We start from the raw sequence: 19,516 nt of genomic DNA on the forward strand, positions 1-19,516 counted from the left end.
GTGGGACTCAATCCTGGGACTCCAGGATCATGCCCTGGGCCGAAGGCAGGCGCTAAACTGCTGAACCACCCAGGGATCCTCTAAGATAGTCTTTAAAAAGAGAATAAAACATTTTAATTAATGAAGCCAAAAATCCTTTACATCAGATAAAAGAAGAAAAGTTAAACAATAGCATTTCAAATAGCAAACCATCAGTATTCAGCTTTGAAGATACCTCCCTAAAGAAAATACACACAGGTGCTAGGCTGGCTCAGTCAGAAGAGCATGTGACTCTTTATATTAGGGTCATGAGTTCATGATGTTGGGTGTAAGGATTACCTAAATAAAACTTAAAAAAAAAAAAGAAAGAAAATACACAAATGGCCAATGAGCACATGAAAAGATAGCATCATAGGCATTAGGGGATATGAAATTTTTTTTTTTAAAGAAAGGTTTTTTTTTATTTTTTATTTTTATTTATGATAGTCACAGAGAGAGAGAAAGAGGCAGAGACACAGGCAGAGGGAGAAGCAGGCTCCATGCACCAGGAGCCCGATGTGGGATTTGATCCCGGGTCTCCAGGATCACGCCCTGGGCCAAAGGCAGGCGCCAAACCGCTGCGCCACCCAGGGATCCCTGGGGGGGGGGGGGGATATGAAAATTAAAACCACTTGAGACACCACTTCACATCCACTAGGATGGCTATTATCAAAAGGTAGACAATAACAAGTGACAGTGAGAATGTAGAGAAAATAAACTCCTTGTACTTGCTTGTGGGAATGTAAAATGCTGCAGCCACTCTGGAAAAGTTTAGTGGGCAGCCCGGGTGGCTCAGAGGTTTAATGCTGCTTTCAGCCAGGGCATGATCCTGGAGACCCGGGATGGAGTCTCATGTCGGGTTCCCTGCATGGAGCCTGCTTCTCCCTTTGCCTGTGCCTCTGCCTTTCTCTCTCTCTGTGTCTCTCATGAATAAATGAATAAAATCTTAAAAAAAAAAAAGTTTAGCAGTTCCTCAAAAAATTAAACATAGAATTATGTCCAATAATTCTACTTCTAGGTACATATCTGTATCTGGATATGTTAAAAATTAAAAACCTATGTCCACACAAAAACTTGTACAGAGATGTTCATAGCAGCATTAACCCAAATGTCAATTGATTAATGAATGGCTTAAAAAATGTGGTATATTTACACAGTGGAATATTATTTGGCCATAAAAAGGAATGAATTCTGATATGTAACTATAACACAGAAGAATCTTGAAAACATTATGCTGAGTGAAAGAAGCCAAATGCAACAGAACACATATCACAGATTATATAATTTTATTTATATGGTAAATCCAGAATAGGCAAATTCACAGAGCACAGAGACAGAAAGATTAGTAGCTGCTAGGGGCTGGGAAGGAAAAGGAAGTGACTGTTAACGGTATGGGTTTCTTTCAGGAGTGATGAAAATATTCTGTAATTAGAGAATGGTACAACTCTATGAATATACTAAGAAGCCAATTAATTATATACATTTAAATGTGTGAATTTTACAGTATATAAATATATCGCAAGCCATTTTTTTTAAAGATAACATATTGCTTCTGCTGCAAATTTACTTTCTAGTGTATTTACTTTAGCCAGTGTCAAATTCTGCTGAAATTTCTTGCATACCTACATACAGAACAACCAGTGTGGGAGTGGTAGAGGCAAGGGTAAATATAGTAGCCCTACCCTAGGATGTGTTAAGAACAATCAAACCTGGAATTTAACGTTAGATACTGGGAAAAGGTCTTTTGGGGACTGGGAGTTAGGGATGGGGCAGAAATGAGGCCTAAGAAATAAAAATGACCATTACATACCAGAGGACAGCTAGATTCAACACACCAGGATATGTTTGGGTAGAAACACCGAGGTATATCTGGTATCTTTTCCAGATTTGGCAAAAACTTCATAACACTCTTACCTAGCACCTTTGCTACCCTAAGTCCCAGTTCAAAAACCAAAAGAAGACCTAATTTTGGTAGACTTTTTCACTTATTTTAATAATGCCATCACTGCTCAAAATACTTTCAAAATGCCCTTATGAAGGGCAGTATTTTCATTGACAATTTCTAACATTAGTTTGTTTTTTAACAAGCTTTAATTCACTTTATTTTTCTTATATAAAACTATGTGGTAGCCACATCTAGAGCCTGGATCCTCTGCATGGAAACTCTCATGTGGGTCTATACAAGACAGTCAGTGCATTCCTGACAGGGAGACTTGGGTGAACATAGTCTCTTTCCAGAGGTCAAGGGTGAAATAGCTTGTAAGTCTTGGAAATGGCATCAAAAGCGGCCTCAGCAACGTTGCCCAGCATGGCAGTACTGTCCCTGGTGGAGGTGTAACAGTCACCAATAACGGCCACTATCAGAAGCCTCGGAGGCATAGGGGCTGAATGAATCTGTTTTTGTAAAAGATATTCTCAGGGTGCCTGTTAAGCATCTGCCTTCAGCTCAAGTCATGATCCAAGGTCCTGGGAACAAGCTCTGCTTTACGACTCACTGCTGAACTGAGAGTCTGCTTTTCCCTCTCTCTCTGCCTCTGCCCCTCCCCATATTTCATGCTCTTTCTCTCAAATAAATAAATAAAATCTTAAAAAAAAAAAAAAGATATCCTTAGTTCCTCACCTTACCATACTTCATTTATGTGTCTTTGAAGAGAGCTCCAAAAGATGAATTCCAAGTTCTCACAGAGCAAGGACAATACCGTCGGAATAAATGCAGATGTCCCTCCCGAAATTTAGAAAGTACCCATTTGTGCTGTAAGTTCTTATATGCTTGTCAAAAAAATTCCAGTCATGTTTTCAAACTTCAACTTTTCCTAGGTCTACCATTACCATTCTTCAGTAAGGAGGACGACGTGATCATCCTGATTATTCCAATATTTCTAACATGGTAGACAGAAGTTCCCCCAACCTTCTTTTTTCTTTATATGCTTTTTCCCATACTCAAGAGATTCCTTTTTCTTTTTTTAAAGATTTATTTATTTATTCATTCAGAGACAGCGAGAGAGAGGCAGACACACAGGCAGAGGGAGAAGCAGGCCCCATGCAGGAAGCCTGATACGGGACTCGATCCCAGGTCTCCAGGATCACACCCCAGGCTGCAGGCGGCACTAAACCGCTGCGCCACCAGGGCTGCCCAAGAGATTCCTTCTTCCATTTACACTTCCAAAATAGAGAGTATAAGGATATAGGGATGGGCAGCCCAGGTGGCTCAGCAGTTTAGTGCCGCCTTCGGCCCAGGGCGTGATCCTGGAAACCCAGGATCGAGTCCCACATTGTGCACCCTGCATGGAGCCTGCTTCTCCCTCTGCCTGTGTCTCTGCCTCTCTCTCTCTCCCTCTCTCTCTCTCATGGATAAATAAATTTTAAAAATCTTAAAAAAATAGGGGAATATTGGGGTGGTTCTTTTCCAGCCAAGCCACTTTAGACAACAGAAAAAATGAACCTGGATTGTTCTCTTTGATTATTGCAATTGGAAAGTCAGCAATAATGTGAAAATTATTTGTATTGGTTTTAATATTGTCAAGAATGTTCTTTTTTTTTTTTTTTGTCTGACCCCATCTTAACACAAATCTTGGTCAAAGTAAACAAACATGTAAAACAAGTCTCAAAATGCTTTAAAAATATATTCAATCCTGGGGCACCTGGGTAACTTCAGTTGGTTAAACATCTGACTCTTGGTTTCAGCTCAGGTCATGATCTCAGGGGTCCTGGGATTGAGCTCCGTGTCTTTTCCCTCTGCCTCTGTCCCTTTGCCCTCCTCCCAAAAATAAATAAATCTTTTTAAAAAGCACGAAATATTTCAATCCTTGAAACTTTAAACCTGGAAATCAGTAGGCAATAACACAATCTCCTACAGGTAAAACCCAAAAGGCAAGGCCACTTTAATACTAAGGAAAGCAGCCACCAATCTCTAGCCCACCAACATTATCAAATAATTCAAAATGGTTTACCAGTGTGCTGTGCTTTTTTATTCTAGGTGCTTTCCATACAGGCAATTTTAGGCAGCCCAGAGGAAGTTATTGGCTTCCCATAGATGTCAGCCCTGATTTTTTTTCTCTTTCCCTCTCTCTCTCTCTCCCTCTGTCTCAAATAAAATCTTTTAAAAAAATGTTTTTTACATCTTTTTTTAAAAGATTTTATTTATTTATTAGAGACAGAGACACAGGCAGAGGGAGAAGCAGGCTCCACACAGGGAGCCCGATGCAGGACTCGATCCTGGGACCCCAGGATCACACTCTGGGCCGAAGGCAGGAGCCAAACCACCGAGCCACCCACGGATCCCTATAAGATTTATTACATGGGACCCCTGGGTGACTCAGTCGTTGAGCATCTGCCTTTGGCTTAGGGCGTGATCCCAGAGTCCGGGATCGAGTCTCGCATTGGGCTCCCTGAGGGGAGCCAACTTCTCCCTCTGCCTATGTCTCTGTCTCTCTCGCTCTCTCTGTGTCTCTCATTAATAAATAAACAAAATCTTTAAAAAAATATTTATTATTACAATGGCAAATTGACCTTCAATATAATCTCTCTTTTTTTTTTCAATATAATCTCTAATGAAATCCCAGGTGCCTTTTTTCCTGCAGAAATTGATAAAATCATTTAAAAATTCCTATGGAAATGAAGGGAACCAGAAGAGCCAAACAAATCTTGAAAAAGAATAAAGTTGGAAGATTCATACTTCATCGTTTCAAAACTTACTAGAAGGCTATATAATAATCAAACCTGTGTGGTATGGGCATGAGGACAGACATACAGATCAGCAGAACAGAACTAAGAACCCAGAAATAACCCTTTATATTTATAGTCCATTGATTTTCAACAAGGAGGCCCAAACAATGCAATAAGAAAAGGAGCCTAACACGTCGCTCAAACTCACAACCTTGAGATCAAGACTTGAGGTGAGGTCAAGAGCTGGACACTAAAAAAAAAAAAAAAAAAAGAGCTGGACACTTAGAACCCACTGAGCCACTCAGGCACCACCAGAACAGAGTCCTTTTAAGAAATTGTGCTGGGAGGTGCCTGGGTGGCTCAGTCAAGCATCTGCCTTTGGCTCAGAGGCCTGGGATGAAGCCCCACAAGCTTTTCACTCTTTTCTCAAATAAATAAAATATTTTAAAAATAGCAAATCTTGGTAATACCAGAATAGGGTCTGATGTAGATTAATTCAAGACACACTGCTTAATAATGTTTTTGATAAAGCACAGTTTTTTCCTAAACAGTTGTCATAACCATTTTAGTTGATTTTATATGAATAGACAAATGAGGGATCCCTGGGTGGCGCAGCGGTTTAGCGCCTGCCTTTGGCCCAGGGCGCGATCCTGGAGACCCGGGATCAAGTCCCACATCAGGCTCCCTGCATGGAGCCTGCTTCTCCCTCTGCCTGTGTCTCTGCCTCTCTCTCTGTGTGTCTCTCATGAATAAATAAATAAAAATCTTAAAAAAAAAAAAAAAAAGAAAACAGAAAATCTTCAAAACATCGGATTTCTTAGAACGCCAAAAGAAAAAGAAAAAAACATACTGGAAATTAAAATTAAAAACTCTGGTACAAAAGATATTTTCAGCAAAGTGAAAAGACAAACTACAGAATGGGAGAAAATATTTGCAAATCATATATCTGATTATAAAGGATTAATATCTAGAATATATAAAGAATTCTTAAAACTTAACGAAAAAACCCAATTTCTAACATGGACAAAGGACTTAAATAGACATTTCACCAAAGAAGATAAACAAATGGCCAAAACAGGGGACCTAGGTGGCTCAGTCAGTTGAGCATTCAACTGTTGGTTTCAGCTCAAGGTTATGACATCAGGGTTGTGAGATCAAGGCCCCTGTCAGGCTCTGTGTTCAGGGTGCAGTCTGCTTGAGATTCTCTCTCTCCCTTTCCTTTTGCCCCTTCCCTGGCTGTGCATGCACTTATGTGCTTTCTCTCTCTAAAATAAATAAATCTTAAAAAACAAAAACAAATGGCCAACACACACAAAAAGATGCCCAGCAAATGCAAATCAAAACCACAATGAGATATACTTCACATCCATTAGGATGTCTATTATTTAAAAAAAAAAAACAAAATGACAAGTGTTAGCAAGGAAAGAGAGAAATTGAACCCTTTGCATTGCTGGTGGGAACATAATACAGTGCAGCCTGTATGGACAATAGTAAGGCAGTTCCTCAAAAAATTAAACATAAAATTACCGCATGATCCAGTAATTCCACTTTTAGATATACCCAAAAGATTGAAAGCAGGGACTCAACAGCTACTTTTACACTAGTAGTCATAACAGCATTATTCACAATAGTCAAAAGGTAGAAATCAAAATGTCCACTGACAGATAAATGGATAAAGAGAATGTGGGATATTGATACAATGGAATATTATTCAGCAATAAAAAGGAATGGAGTTCTGATACATGTTGCACCTTGGATGAACCTTGAAGACATTATGCTAAGTTAAATAGGCCAGATTCAAAAGGATATTGTATGACTCCACTTACATGAAGAACCTAGAACTTCATGTAGGTAAATTCATGGAGACAGAAAGTAGATTAAAGGTTATTAGGAGCTGGGGGGAGAAGAAATGGGGAGTCACTGCTTTATGTTCAGAGTTTCTATTTGGGGTAATGAAAAGGTTTTGGAAATAAACAGTGGTGATGGTTACACAAGGCTGTGAATGCAATTAATGCCACTGAACTGTACACTTAAAAACAATTAAAATGGCAAATTTTATGTTATATATATTTTGCCACAATGTTTTTAAAAATCACACAACAGGGCAGCCCGGGTGGCTCAGTGGTTTAGTGCTGCCTTCAGTCCAGGGCCTGATTTTGAAGAACCAGGATCGAGTCCCACGTTGGGCTCCCTGCATGGAGCCTGCTTCTCCCTCTGCCTGTGTCTCTGCCTCTCTCTCTCTCTGTGTCTCTCAAATAAATAAATAAAATCTTAAAAAAAAAATCACATAACATACCCAAAACCACCCCTAGAGAACCAATGTACAATTTTTATCATTTTAAATTCTGTATTAAATAGTTTTTCTTGCCTAAGATAATCACTCTATGAAAGGAAATAGGATGGTGTTATTTTACAAATGAAGAAAAAGAAAGGTAAAATTGACCTAAGTTTTTTTGGATGATAGGAAAACAAGAAAGCAAAAGTGTCTAAAGGGAGACCTTATCTGTGTCAATTCTATTACTACTTTGCCATGCGATTTTAGGTAGTTAAGTAAATATTTAACTTCTTTAGACCCTAGTTTTTTCTTGGATGTAAGTAATTTAAGGTTCCTTTGTGTTCTCTACAATCTGGTTGTAGATCTTAGCCTTGCTCCCATATAAATTATACAATGTGGAAAATTTGCTACATACCAAGTCCCCAGGTTGTCTCTCTTTATTCAAAGAATATCTAATTTCAGAATCAGCTCCCTGTGTCCTGACCAGGGAGACCTGGCGGAGTTTGGCAGGGTAGTCCTCCTAGGGACTTCCACATCTTCCTCATATTCCCCACAACCCCTGCCTGCTCCCATATTAAACAAACCTTCACATATCTCAATCTACCAGATGTCAGAAGTAGTTCTTTTTGGGGAGCATAGGCAATTCCCATCCCCAAAGGCACAAAGAAATCAGAGAGAAGGAATGAGTTGCATAAACTAGGAAAAGGCTGTTACTATTAATGACACGCAGATAGGCTACTGCTCTAAAAGCAAACAACATCCCTATAAGATTACTCTCTCAGGGTGCCTGGGTGGCTCAGTTGGCTAAGTGTCTTTGGCTCAGGTCATGATCTTGGGGTCCTGGGATCAAGCCCCACATTGGGCTCCCTGCTCAGTGGGGAGTCTACTTCTCCCTCTCCTCACCCCACCCCTCATGCTCTTTCTCTCTCTCTCTCTCAAATAAATAAATAAAATAAAACTTTAAAAAAGAAGAAGAAAAAGAAGAGTATCATCCTCCCTACTTTACAAAAAAATGAAGGACAGAAATAACTTGCCCAAGTTACAAAGCTAGTAAAATTAGTGTGAATGGGATTTGAACCATGACACTTTGGTTCTAGAACCAATGGTCTTAACTGTTAACTCTATGCTGACATTTGGAATGAAAACTTCAGCCACACCAATAACTTGAGGCAGCTGGAACAAACTGGCAAAGGAAAGAGACTCCAGACAGCTGAAACAGCTCTGGCAGAGAGAGGTGAAATGGTGGGACCTGTCGGAAACAAATGAGACTCTTCTATAAATTAGAAAATTGCTCTGTATATAGGAGGTTAACAAAGGATCTTCCCCAGGGTGGGAGATTTCTGGTGTTTGCTAAGGGACACTATATTTCTAGCTCTGCCACTGTTTATTCTACCATTCTTGATTGATTGATTGAGATTGATTTTAACACTTTTATAATTTTTAAGCAATCTCTACACCCAACTTGGGGCTTGAACCTACAACCCCAAGATCAAAAGTCACAGGTTCCAGCGACTGAATCACCCAGGTGTCCCTTACCATTTTAATTCTAGTTTTTACTTGACAAATTATGTTACTGGTCATTCACCTATTCTGGCTGAAAAATATTACTATTCCTAATCAGAAACCATTTTATATCAGAGTGCTTTGAACTTAGTGTATTTATTGTGTATGCTATTAAAATTTGTTCTTATTCTCTAAATTTGTAATCAAAGTGACATTTATTACACACCTTCTGTAAAGATGAAATTGCCAAAAAAAAATTGCCAGTATTTTTTTTTTTTTACCAAGATTAATTGTTTGTCTCCTATTTTCTCTAGGATTCTGATCTTACTCCACTGCCTGAGGAAAAAATTTTAATTATAGAACCTCTGCTGGTGATGGTCTAAGAAGTCAAGAAACAACTAGATTTTCCATGTCCCACATCATGATACTGTTATTAAAAAAAGGTTTGAGGGTATATTTTTATAAATGTATATGGATTAAATCTGAATTTTTGCAACATATACCAAATCCCCACTTAATTAGCCTTAATACACATTTATATACACTTTAAAAGAAGAAACATGGGGATCCCTGGGTGGTTCAGCAGTTTAGTGCCTGCCTTTGGCCCAGGGCGCGATCCTGGAGTCCCGGGATCAAGTCCCGCGTTGGGCTCCCGGCATGGAGCCTGCCTCTCCCTCTGCCTGTGACTCTGCCTCTCTCTCTCTCTCTCTCTCTCTCTCTCTCATAAATAAATTTTAAAAATCTTTAAAAAACATAAAAGAAAAGAAGAAACATACTCAAGCTCTCATCCTCCCCTACCCTTCACAAACATATGATCACATATCCCCCAAATCCAGTGAACTTTAAAGTGTTGTTCTCATTCTCTTTATTCCAGGTTTTTGAAAAATCAACATTATCTATAGCAAAGTCACACACACACACTCCGACAGAATGCTGTCTATACCCCCCCCAACTGTCTGGGTGTGTGTACCATAAAAATTATTATTTGAACATTTATTCATTCATAAAACAAGACAGACTGAATATGGAATAATAGCCAGATGCACCCCAAAGAAAAAAGCACAGTTCTAGCCCTCAGGAAGATTGCTGGCCAGTAGGGGGAGACAGACGTGTAAATGAATTGTAGTATTACAATTCAATGTGATAAGTAAGACAAGTAGATACAAGTGTTATTAAATGTTATTAAAGCTCAGGAGGAAGAACTAGCACACAGGAGTTGACTAAGGCTCCACTTAAGAACTGATATAAGAGAAATTAATTAAGTATAACTTTACTACATACCTACTAAGTTACAAAGAATACAGATTCTATGTTGTTCCTCTATCCAGGTGACCTCTTCAAACTTTTTTAGGCCTCCCCCTCACCCTAATGGATTTCTCAGTATCTCATTAATAAGATACAGGTAGAGAGAGCCAAAAGAATTTTTCAAAAATAAAAGGTTACAATCTTGGGAGACCTAGGTGGCTCAGTCAGTTAAGTGTCCAACTTCAACTCAGATCATTATCTCGGGGTTCTGGGATCAAGTCCCCACGTCAGGCTCCACCCTAAGTGCGGAGTCTGCTTCTCCTTCTCCCTCTCCCTCTACCCCTCTTCCCATTCTCTCTCAAATAAAATATTTTTTTTAAAAAAAAAGGTTATAATTTTTTAGAAAATCTGAGTAATTTCATTATTTATTAATGGGGGATTTTAATGGGAACATCCTAAGGTAGTACAAAAATAGGGGCAATCACTGCCTTATACGTTTTTTAAGATTTTATTTATTTATTCATGAGAGACACAGAAAGAGGCAGAGACATAAGCAGAGAGAAAAACAGGCTCCCTGTGGGGAGCTTGATGCGGGACTTGATCCCAGGATCCCAACTTGAGCAGAAGGCAGATGTTCAACCATTGAGACACCCAGAAGCACCCCCTTTACAGTTTTTATCTTTTCATCTATGTAACACTTACTGTCCCTAAAATAGTAAGAGACCTGAACACAACAAGGATTAGAGAACACACATTTAGTTTCTTTTTCTTTTTTTTTTTTTAAGATTTTATTTATTTATTCATGAGAGGTACAGAGAGAGAGAGAGAGAGAGAGAGAGAGAGAGAGAGAGAGGCACAGACACAGGCAGAGAGAGAAGCAGGCTCCATGCAGGGAGCCTGACGTGGGACTAGAGCCAGGGTCTCCAGGATCACGCCCTGGGCTGAAGGTGGCGCTAAACCACTGAGCCACCTGGGGCTGCCCCACATTTAGTTTCTTTAAAACAGAGCTGCTTAAATACATTACAAAGAATATGTACTGAACAACTGGCGTGGCTGAAAAAGCTTGCATTTCTTTCATTCATCAGCTATGTCAGCCTTCAAGTATTTTCTGGGCTGACTTAGATCAACTTCTGCAGAGATCAACAGTACATATAACACTTTCTATATATGAAAAATTTTAGGAGACCACACTTAATCCTAACAAAAAGACAAAGTAATCCATAAAAGGAAGATATTATCTACAGAATTTGGCAAGAAGCTTATTCACAGCTAAGTCTCTTGATTAAGGGGGGGGGGGACAACTGAGAAGGCAGAATGCTCAAAAGAAGAGGGATGTACAACACAAAGTGAACTTTCTCCTAAAAGTTCCCTTAGAACTAGTGTCAAATGCCTACTATATATAAAGAATGATCCTAAAATTCTCTGAAAGAGTCAGCATACACTTACCCTGACCACAAATATGCCCTCCACAAAACCAATTGGCTGAGAAACGAGTTAAAGTGCTGGATCCCTTCCATCAACATTGCCTGCTTTTCTACATACCATTTAGTATAATCAACTGTTCAGTGTGTTTGCTGCAAATTTAACCATGATATCACCACAATTCTGCAAAGGAAAAAACTGTGGCTACAAGTAGCAAAATCATCTTCTGAAATGCAGGATGAAGATAAGGCATCTCAAAAACATCCTGAAGAAAAATAATCTGAGTTCAGATGTTATACCAAAAGCACATTTTTGTTCCCTCAAAGGAACAAAAATTTGAATATACATACTCTTTTCCTTGGATCCTGGTAAAGAAGTATCAGCAGTATTACACTTTCTACCAACATGCAAATGTTTAATTAGTTTATCCACAAGTAGCTTGGCAGAGATGTGTAATTCCTCACTCTACCTTTTGTCTCATTCTTTTATATCTTTGCTTCCTTTTCGTCCTTTCCTTTTTTAAACTTACACTTTCACTATCTGATGTTTAAAAATTAGTCTAAGTGAAATCATAACTCCTTCCAAAACATAAAAGGTTTGCCTTTTCTAATTATTTACCTCCTAGAGCAAAAAGGAATTTTAGAAAGCTTAATTACTGGGAAATAATCTTTAAATTACCCATACACAACAAAAAATATCACCTACCAAAATGGAAACAATAATGAACTCAGAAATAGTTTGTTCCTCAACTCAACAAATTTCTTAACTTTACTTTTTTTTTTTTTAAGATTTTTATTTATTCATGAGAGGCAGAGATGCAGGCAGAGGAAGGAGAAGCAGGCTCCATGAAAGGAGCCCGATGTGGGACTTGATCTTGAGAATCTGGGATCACACCCCAAGCCAAAGGCAGATGCTCAACCACTAAGCCACCCAGGCATCCCTCTTAACTTTATTTTCAATAGCCAATGAACATCCACTGAGATTCAAATACTCCCTCAACACTTCTGTTTACTGATTTGTTTCTATAGCAACAGACACCCAGAACACAGAAACAAAGATAATGCCTAGTTTTTTCACCATCTTCTGTAACTGATGGAACTGATGCAACTGTAGGTCATTAGTATAATACATGGTGCAAGCCATGCCATTGCAGCTCCCAGAAGGTAAAGATTAGTATATCTGCTAGGCAAGAACAATTTATAGAAAAAGAAAAAAAAAAAAGCCCTAGAAGTTTATCTTAAATCTAAAGGAGAAGTAAATGATCTTTCTGTCTGTCACTGAGAAAGGTGCTGCAGACCTTAGAGGACAGATTGTTCTGAAAAACACTGACTTGAGACATTTGCTCAGTATATAACACAAACAATGAAATGTGCCACACATGCATCTTCTCCTAAGTCTTTCAGTGAGTTTAGAGAGATAGCAAGTAGTCCCTGGAAGCCAGATTATATAAGTGCACCTATTTCCAGCCTTGCTACATTGTTCTCATCAGGATGCTTTCCTCTATGTCCCTTTTCTTTAGAGCTAGCTATATGTTTGTTTGTTTGTTTGTTTGTTTAGAGCTATATGTTTTGATTCACAAAGGTCAATCTCTTAAGCAACATATGACCTTTTTCCCAAACTGTCAAACTTGAGATTTAAAGGGGTCATGAAATTTCATGTCTAGAAGTAGAAGCTCCAGAAGGAATTGGCAAAAGATCAGGAGCTGATATGTCCCCCACACATACATTCCTCCCTCTCCCATTCTCATGACTATATTATAATCCTGGCAAGACCTCTTTCCTTCTGAGCTTTCAGTCACCCATCTGTGCCAACTGAAGTTAAAGCAGAGAAAACTATGTCTTCACTCCTGTAACTACCTAAGAACATTAGTATAAGACTGGGAAACTGACCCTAAGCATTAAAAAGTCCAACAAGAAAATATTTAATAAAGCAATTATACTCAAGCTATCAAGAAAAACCAATAGTGCAAGTTAATGATCACATCTATACTAAACTTTTCTAGACTTAAGCATCACATCTAGAATATTACCAATCACCTTCCACCAACTTCAATTTCTTAGAACATTCAGGGGGTGCCTGGGTAGCTCAGTTGTTAAGTGTCCAACTCTGATTTGGGTTTAGGTCATGATCTCAAGGTTGTGAGACAGAGCCTCATGTTGGGCTCCATGGTGGGTGTGGAGCCTGCTTAAGATTCTCCCTCTCCCTCTGCCCCTCCCCACAACCCTCTCTCTCTCAAAAAAAAATTCACCTTCAGATATGACTCCTACATAATGAGAACAAAGGAACTGGAGTAAGAAGTGGATGTGGGCCTGGGTCTAAGTACCACATTGATAAGCTTCAAATTCCCTATGATGCCTTTCTCTTGGATGAAAATGTCAAGAACTTCATCTAATGCACAGGATTGTTGTGATGTTTAAATGAGAACATATGGAATGCCTGGGTGGCTCAGTTGGTTAAGTATCTGCCTTTGGCTGGAGTCATGGTCCTGGGGTTAAGCCCAGAGTCTGGCTTTCTGCTCATTGGGGAGTTGGCTTCCCTCTCTTCACCCTCTCCCCTCTGTCCCTCCTACTCATGCTTTCTCTAATAAAAAAAATATATATATATTTTTAAATGAAAACGTATGTACCAATATTCTGCAAACTAAGAAGTGCCCTATATATAAAAAGAGAGACTGTATAGAATAGTGGCAGGGTCTGGGATCAGGTTTCCAGGGTTCAAATCCTGGTTCAGCCTCTCACTATACATGAGCTACTTAACTAATAGAAGCCATCACCCAGGACTCTATGAGGATTAAATGAAATAAAAAACAAGGTAGCCAACACATGCTCAATAAATTAGCAACTGTGGTTTTGAACAAGAATCAAAATTGGGGGAAGCCTGGGTGGCTCAGCCTTTGGTTGAGCACCTGCCTTCGGCCCAGGGCATGTTCCTGGAGCCCCGAGATTGAGTCCCACATTGAGCTCCCTACGTGGAGCCTGCTTCTCTATCCACCTGCGCCTCTGCCTCTCTGTCTCTCTCTCATGAATAAATAAATAATCTTAAAAAAAAATCAAAATTGGACTGGGAAACCAACTATCTTCCCCAAAAAGAATGGTCTAAGTGACTAGAGGCAAAATCATACCTCACACGTCCCTTCTAAAATAGCATTAAACATCAGGTAAGAGTTTCTTCTTTATCATCCCAAGTAGGCTTCTAAAAAGTTTTTCAGGTAGCCCAGTTGGCTCAGAGGCTTAGTGCCGCCTTCAGCCCAGGGCATGATCCTGGAGACCCGGGATTGAGTCTCACATCAGGTTCCCTGCGTGGAGCCTGCTTCTCCCTTTGCCTGTGTCTCTGCCTCTCTCTCTCTCTCTCTCTCATGAATAAATAAATAAAATCTTTAAAAAAACAAAAATAATAAAAATAAAAAGTTTTCCAAGTCTACCCCTTTTAGAAGCTCTTTTTTGATGACATCATCTCTAAATCTCCTCACAACAAATGTCTAATCCTAGGGATGAAATTTTATGAAATCCAACAACTGCATCGTCTCCACCCCCCCTTCATTGCCAGTGGTTTAATATGAAGCGGTCATTTCTGGAAGGTGTTTATCTGGGAGAAGGCCTTGCTCTAACTAAGAGAATTGGTTCTGTTCTTGATTTCTGGGTAAACGGAACTTGAAGGAATGGTCAAATGTGAACAGCGGAGTGTTGAGCCAGAAGACAGAGTAGCAATGAATTTATACTAGAACAAGTTTCTGGACATCAAGACAGGTTAGAGCAGAAGGCTGAAAGCAGCCTCAATGAAGGAAGAGGAATGACTAATAAAAATAAAAGGCTTAAACAAAATTCACACCTGTTTGCCTGTGTTGCTCTAAATCTCAGAAGGTGCTTTAGAAATAATCATTATGTACACTTACAATCAAATTTAAATCATCCTAATCTGAATTATTTGGGATCTATTGTTATGATTGTCTTCTATTGTTGGAAAGTAATGAGAGAAACCCTGGTGAAAAGTACATCAATTAGGTTAGAATTTCATATCGCAAAGAGGTAGGAGATTAACCAAAAAAATAGATATTATTTAATAAATTATAATTTATCTTTCACTGTCCTTTTTTTTTTTAAGATTTTATTTATTCATTCATGAGAAACAGACAGAGAGAGAGAGAGGCAGAGACACAGGCAGAGGGAGAGGGAGAGAGAGAAGCAGGCTCCATGCAGGAAGCCCAATGTGGGACTTGATCCCGGGTCTCCAGGATCACGCCCTGGGCCCGAAGGCGGCGCTAAACCACTGAGCCACCCAGGCTGCCCTCACTATACTTCTTAGGAAGTCTATTCAGTAGTGGAAGAAAGTTCCTAAGACAGACTAAATAATAGAAGAGGGTCCTAAAAGCTCTTTCCCACCACCATCTTCATGAGAAGTGTAAGCCTGTGTGTCCCATGACCTTTGTATGAGGACTTAGACATCCTGAGTACTTACTACAGGCTGAGTAGTGTCTAAGACACAGCACAACAGAAAGAAATAGAAGAAAGCTGCTATTTTCAAGAAGCCCACAATTTGTTTTGAAAACAAAACCCATGGGGTACCTGGGTGCAGTTGGTTAAATGTCTGCATTCGGCTCAGCTGGGATCAAGCCCTGCATCCTGCTCATTGCTCAGTGGGGAGCCTGCTTCTCCCTCTCTCTGCCCCTCTCCCTGCTTGTGCTCACTCTTTCAAATAAATAAATAAAAATCTTTAAAATAGAAAAAGGAAAACAAAACGCAGATAAATTACGAATTAAGTCTAGAGGCAGAGGCAAGAGCAGAATGAGAACAAAAACTTGGAGGATGTTTAAACAATCCAATTTCACACAGGTGACTGTGGCCAAGAAATGCAACATCTAAATATCAATGTGGCTAGATGTTGCTACATATTCAATAATAGTAATAGCTAACATATGAATGCTTCCTAGGTACTAAGTATTTTCAAGGCCATTTTTCCAGCTCATTTAATCCTTATAACAGCCCTATGTAATAAGACAGTAAAATTATCAATTTTAGTTATGAAAAAAGTAAGAATCAGAAAGGTTCTTAAGGTAATTTAAGCCAGGATAATTTAAGTAGTGGCCAAATTGGGATTTCAATCTAGGTCCAACAGTTACAAAAAAGTCTACATTCTAGTCAAATTCAAAGAAGCAGAAAGTAAAATTGCCAGGGACTGGGAGGGAGGGGGAAATGGGGAGGTGCTGTTCAATGTTCGGATGTTCAGATGCTGTTCAAGATGAAAAATTTCTAGATTTACTGTACAACACTGTGCTTACAGTGAATAAGACACATTTAACAACTTATTATGGGTAGAGATCTCATGCCATATATATATATATTTTCTTCTTTTTAAAAATATTTTATTTATTTATTCATGAGAGAGAGAGAGAGGCAGAGACATAGGCAGAGGGAGAAACAAGCTCCCTGTAGGGGAGCGTAATGCGGGGACTCTATCCAGACTGAGGATCATGCCCTGAGCTGAAGGCAGATGCTCAATTTTCTTTTTTCTTTTTTTTAAATTTATTTATTCATGAGAGACAGAGAGAGAGAGAAGCAGAGACACAGGCAGAGGGAAAAGCAGGCTCCATGCAGGGAGCCCGACGTGGGACTGTGATCCTGGATCTCCAGGATCACACCCTGGACTGCAGGTGGCGCTAAACCTCTGCACCACAGGGGCTGCCCTATATTTTCTTTTTTAAACACACACACACACACACACACACCCCAAGTGTGACACCCTTCCGTCTCCCCCCAAGTCGACATTCTTAACCCTGAAACTTCTTAGTCTCAAGAACTTACATGCTTTTTTTTTTTTTTTAAGATTTTATTTATTCATGAGAGACACACAGAGAGAGGCAGAGACATAGGCAGAGTGGAGAAGCAGGCTCCTTGCAGAGAGCCTGATACAGAACTCGATCCCAGGACCAGGGATCAGGCCCTGAGCTGAAGGCAAAAGCTCAACGACTGAGCCACCCAGGCACCGGAACCCCTTACATTCTTAAAAATTACTGAGGATCCCAAACAGCTTTTGTTTATACAGGGTATTTATGTTAATATTTACTGATCACAAATGGAAAATATTTAGAATTCTCTAAATATAAAATTGCAAGACAAGGCCCTGTAAGGAGCCTGCTTCTCCCTCTGTCTGTGTCTCTCTCTGTGTCTCTCATGAATAAACAAATAAAATCTTCAAAAATAAATTGCAAGACAAAACAACAAACTGTACTTGTATTTCCACATAGACTCAAGGAAACCTCACTGGAACTCAATGAGGTTATAGAGATTACAGCATGTAGGAATACACTTGATCTTAGCCAAAAGACCAAGAAGCGATACAGCATGTAGGTATAAATCAAAAGTAAGAGCACAATAGGAGCACTAAAAATGGAGTTTAATCTCTGAAAAAGCACATTTATAGCCTACTACCTTAGGAAATTATAGAAAATACAAGAACACACAAATACACATGCCATTACTCCTGCAAGTAATGTCATCACTCATCATGTAGTTCTGGAAAACTCTGTTTCTGGAAAATCCCCAATTTGAGAATGAGAGAGAAAAAGACAAACAACATCGTAATTATTACTATGGAAATAGTTTTGACTTTGCAGATCCCTATAAAAGAATCCTGAGTATATACCATACTTTGAGCCACTGTTCCACACCAATCATCTTTAAACCATGAGTTACAAAAATCAATTTAGGTATTTGGGTTGGGGTGCCTAGCTAACTCATTTGGGAGATCCATGTAACTTCTGATCTTGGGGTCATGAGTTTGAGCTCCACCCTGGGTGAGGAGATTACTTAAATAAAAATAAAAAAAAAACTTAAAAGAAATCAATTTAGGTCATAAATGCATTTTTGAAAAATGAAATAATAAAACAATAAAATGGAAAATATCAGAAAACACAGTATGGGTAAGTTTCATTTCCTGAAACTTTTGTTAGTTATGTATACCCAGTTGTATGCAAAGTACTAGGTGGTATTACAGAATATATTTCCTATTGCAGGTCAGTCAACAATTGTGGAAAACACTGCACAACAACATAATTTTCCTACTCTGCCAAAGCAACGGCCATACACATAACCTACAATCTGAGACTGAAAACTGAGAATTTGTGATAAACTAGATATTCTCCAATAAGAAGGCAATTAAAGGTCACTTCACTGATGGTTAAAATTTCTTTAGACCTAAGAAAGTCACAGTTCAGGGACACCTGGGTGGCTCAGCATTAGAGTGCCTGCCTTCAGCCCAGGGCGTGATCCTGGAGTCCCAGGATTGAGTCCCACATCCGGCTCCCTGCATGGAGTCTGCTTCTTTCTCTGCCTATGTCTGTACCTCTCTGTGTCTCTCATGAAAAAATAAATAAAATTTTTTAAAAAAGTCACAGTTCACCTTACCATATCATCCTATTGCCTCAGCCATCAATAAAGCTTCTCCTACCGGACAAACAGTGTATGCTCTCACTCATTTGGGGAATATGAATAATAGTGAAGGGGAATATAAGGGAAGGGAGAAGAAATGTGTGGGAGATATCAGAAAGGGACACAGAACATAAAGACTTCTAACTCTGGGAAATGAACTAGGGGTGGTGGAAGGGGAGGAGGGCGGGGGGTGGGGGTGAATGGGTGACGGGCACGGAGGGGGACACTTGACGGGATGAGCACTGGGTGTTATTCTGTATGTTGGTAAATTGAACACCAATAAAAATTAATTTATAAAAAAAAAAAAAAATAAAGCTTCTCCTACCACCTTCTCTTCCACAGCCAATTCAGGGGAAAAAGACAAGAGAGGTTATCCAAGTTCATCAGCCCCAAATAAAGGTGTTCTTTCCTTCCCTCTAAACAGAGCTCTTGCTCTTAATCACAGGATTTACTTCCTAAGTGAAGGGCCTGCCTTCACAGCAAACGGGTCAACAATAACTTTGCTACGGGTATTATGTTCTCATCCAGAATCTAGAGGATTTCTTGGGTCAAAACTGCAGCATTCAGAACAGACAATGGTTCAAGTTGTAGATTTCCCTTGATATCATGGCAAAAAAAAAAAAAAAAAAAGCCTGCACCTGGTGAACTGCAACAAATGGAAACAGCACAGAGTGGAAGGCAAAGCCAACCTGCACCAACAGCTGAAGCTCCACCCACAGCCTGAGCACAATCCAGACACCTAGAGGTCTCAATGGTTTCCCTGAAAAGCCACAAAGATAAACTCTACTGGAGGCAGTGGGTGAAATATAAAATCATGGCCTCTTCCTCTCTATCAGAGCTGAACTACAGAATTTTATTTTTTTTTAATTTTTATTTATTTATGATAGTCACACACACACACACACACACACACACAGAGGCAGAGACACAGGCAGAGGGAGAAGCAGGCTCCATGCACCGGGAG

The 19,516-nt window shown here is 39.4% G+C and overlaps 1 protein-coding gene across 2 annotated transcripts in view; it reads right to left on the bottom strand.

The window, feature by feature from the left end:
• KDM2A (lysine demethylase 2A) overlaps positions 1–19,516 on the bottom strand; it is a 115,385-nt gene that overhangs the window by 49,859 nt on the left and 46,010 nt on the right. The gene's annotated exons all lie outside the window — the stretch shown is intronic.

This window comes from Nyctereutes procyonoides, unplaced genomic scaffold (assembly GCF_905146905.1).
Source record: "Nyctereutes procyonoides isolate TBG_1078 unplaced genomic scaffold, NYPRO_anot_genome, whole genome shotgun sequence".
In the NCBI taxonomy this organism is placed as follows: domain Eukaryota; kingdom Metazoa; phylum Chordata; class Mammalia; order Carnivora; family Canidae; genus Nyctereutes; species Nyctereutes procyonoides.